At 48.0% G+C, this 7,971-nt stretch overlaps 1 long non-coding RNA gene across 1 annotated transcript; it reads left to right on the forward strand.

Annotated features, from left to right (window-relative positions):
- Positions 1 to 3,171: 3,171 nt before the first annotated feature.
- LOC113927283 lies at positions 3,172 to 7,721 on the forward strand. The gene is made up of 4 exons (XR_003521570.2): positions 3,172 to 3,253; positions 5,439 to 5,542; positions 5,856 to 6,085; positions 6,578 to 7,721. It is a non-coding gene; the product is annotated as an uncharacterized LOC113927283 (long non-coding RNA).
- The last annotated feature ends 250 nt before the right edge of the window (positions 7,722 to 7,971 follow it).

The following is a 7,971-nucleotide window of genomic DNA, read 5'->3' on the forward strand; positions in this document are numbered from 1 at the left end:
TGGGAGAAACACACTCAGCAGACAAAACAAACACACCAGAGTGGGTTGTTGGTGAGGGTGTGTGTTTCGTCTGCTGAGCCTGACACTGCTGGGGTGCTTCTTCCTGCACAGAGACACATGAGACAGGTTCCAGGAGGCTCTAGGTTGGGGGTTGGGGGGAACAGGCATGCAGCTCCCAAAGGGCTTGTCCTGAGCTCTGCTGTTAACACCCCTGACGGTCTTTGTTATTGTGAATGAGGAGGAACTCCCACACGGTCTGCTTTTTGAACAAAACAAAACCCAGGTTCGAATCCCAGCTCTGCCACTCACCGGCTGGGCGAATTTGGGCAATTCGCTTAACCTAGGATGTCCATATATAATTTATTATCCAAACGGGGGCACTTTTGAGAACGGAGGGGAAAGCGATCATTAATTATGCTGGGACAACAGCGTGCTCTGAGACTGTTTGGGGCAAACCGGGGCATCCGTCACTCTGCTTACCCTATTTCTGCAGTGAGAAAAAGGACATTGCGGCATTAATATGCCCATATTTCATACGGCTTCGTGCTGAAGATGCAGTGAATGGCCCAGCATTGAGTGGGTGCTTGTGAAGGAGGCTCCACGTTGCTCTTCTCAGAAACACAGAGAAAGGGGGCCAACTGGGGTCCCAGAGAAGCTGTGCTCAGACCTGCTTCAAATCCACGTGTTCTTCCCTGGAGGGCCTGTGCTCAAAACCAGCTAGGGTTTGGGCCTCCCTTTGGGATCTGTTTGCCTTTTCATAAACACAGACACAGGGTTTTTCTTGGCTAGGCCCCTCTGCGCACAGCACAGGGATTGTACCTTGAAGCATTCGCTCCCGAGTGATTTGAATCAGAATCTACCAGGAAGTTTGTTTTCCAAGGCCTTAGTCAACATGTGGGTGTGGAAACACCAACCGATTTCAATGTAGAGTCAACTCTTTTTTAAATAGGGACTTTCACATTAGACTTTTCAAAATAGCATCATATTTAAACAAAATTCCATTTCCATCTTTCCATCACCAGCAGCAGTTGCCGAAGATATCTCTGTTCTAGCCAGCGGCTTCCCCAGCCTTTACTCTGTCAGGGCCTGGCCTGTGACGTCACGGGCTGGGGGTGTGAGGTCATGCCTCCACGGGCTTCTGTTTCCCCTCTGGCTCCTGACGTGGAGTCAAAGCACAGCATGGGCCACTCTGCTTCATTCTGATCCCTGGGCTCGTTGATTGCCCGAAACAGCAGCTGTACGGCCCCACCTCCCAAGATCTCCCCCTCTTTAGCCCTGGCACAATTCCAGGGGTTCCTATGCATATTTCAGTACTAATACCTCATAACTCTGATGGCCTTTGAGGTACCAGGATCTGGCATGAATACTTTTTTTTTTTTTAAGATTTTATTTATTTATTTGACAGAGAGAGCGAGCACAGGCAGGGGGAGCGGGAGTGGGAGAAGCAGGCTCCCCTCTGAGCAGGGAGCTAATGCGGATGCAGGGCTCCAACCCCGGACCCTGGGATCATGACCTGAGCCGAAGGCAGACGCTCAACCGACTGAGCCACGCAGGTGCCCCTGGCGTGAATACTTTTGATGAAGTATCCTGGGTCCCAGATGTGATCACTCTGAGCAGGCCCAGACTTACACTTGACCAAAGCCTGCAGGTTGGCTGGGTGCACACACCTGGCATCCTCCCATAGCTCGCAGAGCCCCTGTCAGTTGCCCTGGTCCCTTCCCTCCTGGCTCATACCTTCCCAGGGCCTGTCCTGGATCATGCGCTGCCTAGCCCCGACCCAGGGTATCTCTCTGCTGGCTGGGAAAAATCAGGCCAAGTCTGAGAAGCCCCCAGACAACCTGCTTGCTGTGCACTGGGGATGTGCATGTCGTTCTAAGTATAACACACAGTATTGCCCTTCACGAGCAATGGTCTAGTTTGTGCTTGAGAACTTGGGCCCTGAGGAGGGAGGGGGAGAGATGCAAAGAAAAGAACTTGAACTTTGCGTAAGTCACCACGTAACCCCTCATGCCTCCATTCTGTCACTTGCAGAATGGCGTTGATAACAGTCCTTCCTTGGACCGTTGTGAGAGTTCGGAGAGTTCGTGAGTGTAAGGTGCCTAGAGCCTCTCTGACATTTAGCAAGCGTGCAGTTGCTCTTGGCCATGTCTATGAGAAATCCTTCTTGTAACCCTAGGAGATGGGGACCCTGACTATCCCCATCGACAAACAAGGAACTGAGATCTGGAAAGGCGAAGGGGCCACGTGACTTGCCCAGGCCATGAGCTAGAATGATGGGCAGGAAGCATGCTTCGGGGAGTCTGACGCCCTGCCCTCTGTGATATGAGGGTCGGGGTTAAATCCCAGTTTGGTTCCTTCACATATATTTATAGAGACCAATATGCCAGGAGCCAGGGAGCCAGCGGGGAGCACCACCCAGTTTTCCTGCTGCCCATGCAGGCAGGCTCTGGACTAGGCACAGTTAATCTCCAGCCATCCCCACTGGCTTCACCTGGCTCATTAAAACCAGACACGGTATGAGTTTACTTAGCATCTGCAGAGAGCCTCTTTCATCTTCAAACACTTCCCGAAGCACCAACCAATTAATCCTTACAACACCCTCATCTCGTAGACAAATATTTATCCTCATTTCATACCTAGGAAAAGTACGGCGCAGGCAGGAGGAGGAAGAGAGGGAGGCAGAGCTCAGCGGAGATTCAGAGCTGCAGGCCACCCGGTCCATCTGGAGGCTGCAGGGGATTTCTTCCCGTAATACCCACCCCCCCCGCCCCTTTTATATAAATGGAAGCAGAACCTTTTGCAAGTTCAGAAGAATTAGATTTCTTTAATAGTAACCTGCAGGAAATACATTAAAAACACATTCTATCAGTTACAAATCTTAATGTCACCAGCCAAGGATGAGGGAATTAATGCTGGGCCCAAAAATACATATAGTCAGCAACTCTGGGGCAAGGGCAGAGACGATTTATAGAGTGCGAGGTCTGGATGTCTGGAGCAGGCAGGCTGAGCTCAGTGGTGAAATTGAAACAGGGCTGTTTTCAGATGGGGCGGGAGCGGGGGGAGGCTGTGGAGGGCGGCTTTGATTCAATCATTGTTTCCCAGTGCTTCTCAATGTGATTTTTCCTTCTTCTTCTTCTTCTTTTTTTTTTTTTTTAATGCTATAACGGCCAGGTTCTGATCTGTCATGAGAAGACTGCTTTTATTAACTTAAGCTCCTATCAAGGGCGACTCTAAAAGGATCAGCCCCCCAAAAGTAAGTGGCTCCGCCAAAACAATCCAATTGTGATGATATCCCTGTCTACCTGGCTCAAACAAAGGAGAAACACAAGCAGGGGTTGGGCTGGAGAATCTGGGCAGCAAAGACAAAACATATGCATAATTAATGTGGTTTTAATTCTTTTAGCGGCAGATATTTTTTTTTACCTTTGTATTGTACAATAAAACACAACTACAGAAAACCACACCCAGAAAAACAAAAAAACAAAACCGGTATAACTTAGTAAATTGTGAAGAGGGACACAGTGCAGGTCTTTTAAATTGTAATTTTTGGACTCAGTGCTCCATTTTGCCAAACTTGAATCTAACACAGCCTTGGAAAAGACAAGTTTTGAATCTCAGGGGTACACTTATGCTCTCTTTAGAAAGGACAGTGGCCTAAAGAACTCTGTAGATTGCTTTGTACATCACTTGGCTGTTCGGAACGGCCACATTGCCAGCTATGTGTTCACTGCTCACAGAGAAAGGGTGCTACAGGACTCTATGGGTACTAGGGGCTGAACCCCACAAGCAGAGACCAGGGTCTCCAGCATGTTCCTACCACTGGCCCTTTTTGTTGAAAACCACATAGCATACCCCCCCGGGGGGGGGCGGTTGGGCAAGTTCTTGTAGCCTTTTTCCCTGGAGAAAAAGGTGAAAAGGGGTCACGTCACAGCCCCTCCTTTTACAGCTGGGGAAACTGAGGCCACAGGTCTGATCTGAGGTCAATAGATAGTGGGAGAGCCAGAAGCGAGAGCTGGGTTGTAGGACTCCCTCTTCAGTGCTCCTCTGCCACACCAGGGTGCCTCTTTTTCCCAGATATGTTCATGTTGGGGCCATAGTTGCTTATCAGGAACTGGTAATGACAGTCTGTCACCAGCCCGAGGACCCAGTGGGCTCACCAGTTGTCCCAGTCTTGCCAGGGTTAAAGTGGGGGTTCCTGGTACACAGATGTTTAGTGCTAAACCTGGGACAGCCCAGGCAGACCAGGACGAGTTGGTCACCCTACTGGGCTGTGTCCTTGTAACCAATACCCAGTTGTGTTGACCGATGAGTGAGCACTGAATATGTGTTGGGGGCGATCAGAAGTTAGAGAGGAAGAAGGCCTTCCTTGTGCTGAATGAGTTGACTTGGAGTACAATGATTCAAGAACTGTGATTTTTAAAGTTACTTAAGGAAAGCAGGGGTTTGTCCTGAATTAGAACAGCTAACACTTTGAACGTGCTTTATAATGTTAGTGAGCTTCACATGCCAAATCTTAATTACTCGGGCCCTTAAGGCAAAGATGTCTGATTAAAATCATTTTTTTACAAAGTGGGAGACTGAGGCACAGAGCTGGCCCAGCAACCTAAGCCGGTGCTGCTCACCACGAGTGATGGAACTCGCAAAAGCCCCAGTTCTCTGACCCATGGTTGATGCTGATCCCCACCCCTTCTCTGCTCAGGAACCCTGGCTAGAGGCCAGACCTTGAGTTCTCTATTTAATTGTTGGGAAGCAGGAAGCCAGAAGCTGGGGGTTTCTAAATTCAGTTCCAAGGACCTTGGATTAACACCAGAATAATTCCCTTACTGGCAACTTACTCTTGGAAAAGCACCTTAGGGGGGACAAAGAAGGATCTCGGTTTGATCACGCAAGGCTATTTGTTTACCTTCAGCCTCCATGATCTGAAAGCTGAGCTCCTTCTGAGACAGTTTGCAGGCTCTCCCTTCCCAAATGCCATTCAGATGGCCCCAGACCTGGCCATAGCTTTCCAGTCCCCCTGGAGCGGCAGTCTCCCATCCGCACTTCTGAAATTAGAGCTGGAGGTGAAAGCTTAGCCGAGCTTTGCGTTTCAATGCCTTTCTTCTTTCTTGGGTTTTAACTGCTTTTTCTAGCCTCGGGGAATCCCTTGGAAGTTAATAAAATTTACTACATCAAAGGGCTCCACAGCCATTACCCAATTAAAAGCTCACAGCACTCTTGCAGCAGGTAAGCATTATTAACCCCATTTTACAGATGGGGATACTGAGGTTAATTGGTTTGCCCCTGGCTCCTGAGGAAATGAGTGGCCCAGCTGGCAAGTAGAACTCGATGGTTTGTTCAGATCACCTGGCTGGGGCGTCGGGGGAGGGGGGGCGGGTTTTCTCTGCTGAAACCGTTTTCCAAAGCACCTTGATTTCTTAAAGATTTTCTTTTTCCTTTAGGAAACGGATTCCTTACCGGCAGCCCCGAGGATGAGGAATTTCCCCAAAGCCAGTTCCTACCTTCCACCAGGAGAGTTGCCATAAAAATAGATGAAAGCTAAGAGGTCAGTGCAGAAATTTAGGAAACAATTTGGGCCTTTCAGAAATTAATGTTATTTAAAGATGCAGATTCATCCACCCCAGTGGCCTCCTGGGAGTGCTTCCCGAACCATCTGGTTCAATCAGCTCATTTTCTTTCCCCTAATCCTCCTGGCTCTCGTGTGTGTATGTACAGCGAAGGTTCCTGGGGAACTCACAGCATGAATAAAAAGCAAAGACCTTTCTCTTTCAACCAGCCACCTCTCCTCTTTTCCAAACAGCATTAAATTCCTAATCCTGTTTATTCTTAGTGGGGGTATAAAATTCATGTTCCAACAGACAATGAAGAGATCTGTGGAGGCCTCCACCTCAGGGCTCCCATCCTCTCAGTCTGGGTCCACCCAAGATGGTTGGCGTATCTTTACCCCATTTGCCGAGAGGACCGTACAAAACCTGGTGATGTTTGGGGGTACATTTGCCCAGGCCTGCTGAAGGAGGAAGGGGAAAAAAATTGTTTTTGGTCTGGTTAAAGCTATCCATGAGCCACAGGGAAGATTTCAAAGACTCAGGTGAGAGTTTTCAAAAGAAGGGTTTCAGCGCGGTCCCAAGGGTGTAAGTCCCTACTTCTTGCTGTTCAAGTCCAATTATAATCCACAAAGGCGGGATGCTGTGTTTACATAAATAATTACGAGATTCCGTAGAGCCAGACGTGTTGCAGCCCAAGGAGGCAAGCCCATAAATTACATTGGGGAATTAAGGGTCAGAGTGATCTTATCTCTGTAAATCCAGCCGAATTCCGGCAAGCTAAAGGCACATCCGATTGACTGAGCCTTGGGAGGCTCAGGCCCCAGAAACCTGGGAGCCTGAGGATGGCGCTACCTGCCCCCCCACCCTTTTCTGCTTCTCCCTGTGCAAGACTGCCAGCTGACTCCAAGAGCTACGGGATGGCAGGAAGAAGAACTGTCCCAACTTGCTCTTTACCCAGCCTGCAAGGGAGGAAGGCGGGAGAGGGGTGTAGGCACCTCACTTCTATCCTCTCCTTTTCCTCCTGGACCACACAGGATCTTGCTCCTAAAACAACACCATGGAGTGGTGATGGGAAACAGCGAGGCTGCGAGAGTAAAACAGAGCTTCTCCAGACCTTTCCCTCCTGCAGAGGCCAGACCTGCATTTTTGCCTTCATTCCACAGAGATGTACTGAGTTACTACTACACCCCCACCCCCCGGTGCCATGGCACAGTGCAGGGCTGAGGGCTCAGGCTCTCAGAATGCTTGATTTGAATCCTCGCTCTGCTGGCCACCCCGGGGAAGTGACCTGACTCTGGGCCTCAGCTTCCTGGTCTGGAAAGCAGGATCGCGATAGCACCATTCCTTTAGAGTGAGGTAAGGATTAACTGAAGTCATTCCTAAGGTCTTAGAACAACCACAGGCACATAGTAAGTACTCAGTATGTGTTGATTGTTGCTAGTATTATTCCTGTGCTAGGCACATGTGGGTCTCTGGTCGTGAAGGTGGTCACGAGCTGGTTGAGACGGATGTTCCCACGTAAACACAAAAAGTATGACAAGGAGTATGGCCGATGAGGTACCAATTGAATGGAAAAGAATTCAGTTCTAAGGAACAGGCAGAGGGCAAGATTGCTGTGTCAGGAGAAGGCTTCACAGAGGAAGGAAGGCTTAAGCTGGGCTTGCAAGATGTGCAAAATTTGGCTGGACCACAAAAAGGCATGACAGAGGTGGGGAGAGCTCCAGGCAAGGGGCTAGAGCCCCAAGAATCCACAAGAATTAAGCTAGAAGTCCAAGCATTATGCAACGCTGATGCTTTCAAGACTGCAAGCCAAACCTCTTCAATTAAGATTTCCAAATCAAAATGTTGGCCTTTCTTATAGAGAAAAAAATATTGATTTGTGTTAACTTCATCTGACAAAACAATGTTACAAAGCAAGGGCAACAGAGCTTATTGTGAAGAGAACCAGAAGAGGCATGGATCTATTATAAATAGAGCTTCGATTTATAAAAGGGGAGGATGGATATATTTGACAGAGATGTCACTGAAATAAAATCATATTGATTGGTGAGGTAAAAAGTATTCTGCCCAAAAAGTGTTCTATTCGTTCAATCATTCTTCGAATAGGTATTGAGTATTTACTGTGTCCCAGGCATTCAGGGGGGACTCTGGTAGTGACAATAAACATGGATTCTGCTATAAATGTGTTGATCTCATGTTTGTCATTTTCTATAAGTTAAGAAATCATCTTAAAATAAAGAAATAAAAGCAGGTCCACATGAAGCAAGCATTTCAAAAACATTGCTATGTATATAGTTTGTTTCCAAAAAATTTTTAATCTGCCTTCATGCAATTTCATAAGTGAATTTGGTCTTCTGAGTAAGAATTACAAGAATTTGTTATTGAACATTAAAAAAAAATTACCCAGTCACCAACAACTGAATTTCTA

The sequence above is a fragment of the Zalophus californianus genome, chromosome 7, assembly GCF_009762305.2.
Source record: "Zalophus californianus isolate mZalCal1 chromosome 7, mZalCal1.pri.v2, whole genome shotgun sequence".
Taxonomy (NCBI): domain Eukaryota; kingdom Metazoa; phylum Chordata; class Mammalia; order Carnivora; family Otariidae; genus Zalophus; species Zalophus californianus.